Below are 2,578 nucleotides of genomic sequence, written 5' to 3' on the forward strand. Positions count from 1 at the left end.
AAGAGAGATGATATAATTTGTATTGGACTGTTGAAGACAGCTACCGTTCATCATTTCATGTCTCTACAGCAACGTTGTCATAGTGTTACCTAGAGAGATGATGTAATTTGTATTGGACTGTTGAAGACAGCTACCGTTCATCATTTCATGTCTCTACAGCAACGTTGCCATGGTGTTACCTAGAGAGATGATGTAATTTGTATTGTACTGTAGAAGACAGCTACCGTTCATCATTTCATGTCTCTACAGCAACGTTGTCATAGTGTTACCTAGAGAGATGATGTAATTTGTATTGGACTGTAGAAGACAGTTACCGTTTATTAATTAATATCTCTGCAGCAACGTTGCTATTGTGTTACCTAGAGAGATGATGTAATTTGTATTGGACTGTTGAAGACAGCTACCGTTCATCATTTCATGTCTCTACAGCAACGTTGCCATAGTGTTACCTAGAGAGATGATGTAATTTGTATTGGACTGTTGAAGACAGCTACCGTTCATCATTTCATGTTTCTGCAGCAACGTTGCCATAGTGTTACCTAGAGAGATGATGTAATTTGTATTGGACTGTTGAAGACAGCTACCGTTCATCATTTCATGTTTCTGCAGCAATGTTGCTATGGTGTTACCTAGAGAGATGATGTAATTTGTATTGGACTGTTGAAGACAGCGACCGTTCATCATTTCATGTTTCTGCAGCAACGTTGCTATGGTGTTACCTAGAGAGATGAGGTAATTTGTATTGGACTGTAGAAGACAGTTACCGTTTATCATTTCATATCTGCAGCAACTTCGCGATATTCAAGCGAATTTTGTGTTATGAGCTTAGATTTCAGGAACGATATTGTAAAACTGAGAGATAATTTACAGAGTTATACAACATTTAAATTTCTAGAACTTGCTGTGATTTATAGGGTTAGCTTTCGTTTGATCAAAAGCTCTTAATAATCACTAAGTGCTTTTAATAATGCCTTCATCCAAACTCACCAAGACTCAGTGCCTATTACCCATTAGCTTCTAAAGCATTATCCTTTTCCCCTCCAATTTGTATTAATTTTGATAAGATTAGAAGCATTCTTATATATAGAAAGTAAAGTCAAATAACATATTGATAATGGAACTAATCAAAAGTAAAAAGGCTATTTTTTCACTGTTCATTCGTCTATGTTGTCAATTACACAATAGAACAGATACATAGACAAAACACACACATATACACACACACACACATATATAGGGTGAAATATAACTATCAAGTAGTCGAGCTACCAAGTTAGGTGAACGCGGCTTGTTAAATACAGTGCGATTGTCTTATTTAAAAGTTTAAGTTATTAAACCATTTCTTTATATTACAAAGGAAACAAATTAGAAAATAATTTATGTATTTATGAACCTCTTCTGACTCCTTTAGTTAGCTTTCTTGAACGACTTTTCAGGCTCCATGTTGAAGTTGCTTTTAGGTGGAGTCAGAATAAATAGCTAGGTAGGTAGGTCCACAAAACACTAGTAATAGCCTTGTATACACCTTTTAAATATAGTGTAAAGCAGAGGAAATTCCTTACAAAGCAGATTGGTACATTCCTCAAACACATGTATATGTAATACATACGCAATACTGATAAAGATAACACAAAAAGATCATCAGACATTCGACAAAACAGCACCCAGGAGAAAACGCAAATTAATGTACCTATAAAACAAATAAATGGCTGGTTCACTAGTATTGATTTCCTTTTGTACCATCATAGATGTTTTTACTTTCACACTGATATCTTATGGAACGTAAAGAAAAGATACTCTTCACATCTAAAAATCACTGTTCAGTTTGATAAGTTACTGTAGCTGCTAAACAAAAATTCATTTGTTATAACCAAGAGAAATGATTTCTTTCATTCGAAATACAGGGACAACCCCTCTAATATTTATTCGCGTTTTGAAACGTGGTGTTATATTATTTTAATTATTTTTTTCTCAGTGCCTCCAACTTCGATATATGTTTAGATATTGTTTGATTTTCTCACATTATATGTAACAAAGTGAAATTTAGGCAAGCCTACCCCGATGTAACGTTATTCCTGTAGAATTCAGGATTTATGCATATTTCAGCCAGAATTGCCTGTAAAAAGTTCACTCTTGAGTGTTTTAAACTATTATCTTAAGATTGTGACATTTTACTGTTAACTATTTGCATTGGTCTCAACCGCTGTCTAACTTAAAAATCAGTTATCCGTGAGTTCAGTGAAGTCCTAGGAAAGATCAGTATGTTTAGCATTCTGTGAATTGAAGTATGTGCCAGCTACGTCCAGCCAGACCTCTTGTCGTCGAATGTATTAATTTGTTGAAGTATGTGCCAGCTGCGTCCAGCCAGACCTCTTGTCGTCGAATGTGTTAATTTGTTGAAGTACGTGCCAGCTGCGTCCGGCCAGACCTCTTGTCGTCGAATGTGTTAATTTGTTGAAGTATGTGCCAGCTGCGTCCAGCCAGACCTCTTGTCGTCGAATGTGTTAATTTGTTGAAGTATGTGCCAGCTGCGTCCAGCCAGACCTCTTGTCGTCGAATGTGTTAATTTGTTGAAGTA

Source organism: Limulus polyphemus, unplaced genomic scaffold (genome assembly GCF_000517525.1).
Source record: "Limulus polyphemus unplaced genomic scaffold, Limulus_polyphemus-2.1.2 Scaffold4403, whole genome shotgun sequence".
Classification (NCBI taxonomy): domain Eukaryota; kingdom Metazoa; phylum Arthropoda; class Merostomata; order Xiphosura; family Limulidae; genus Limulus; species Limulus polyphemus.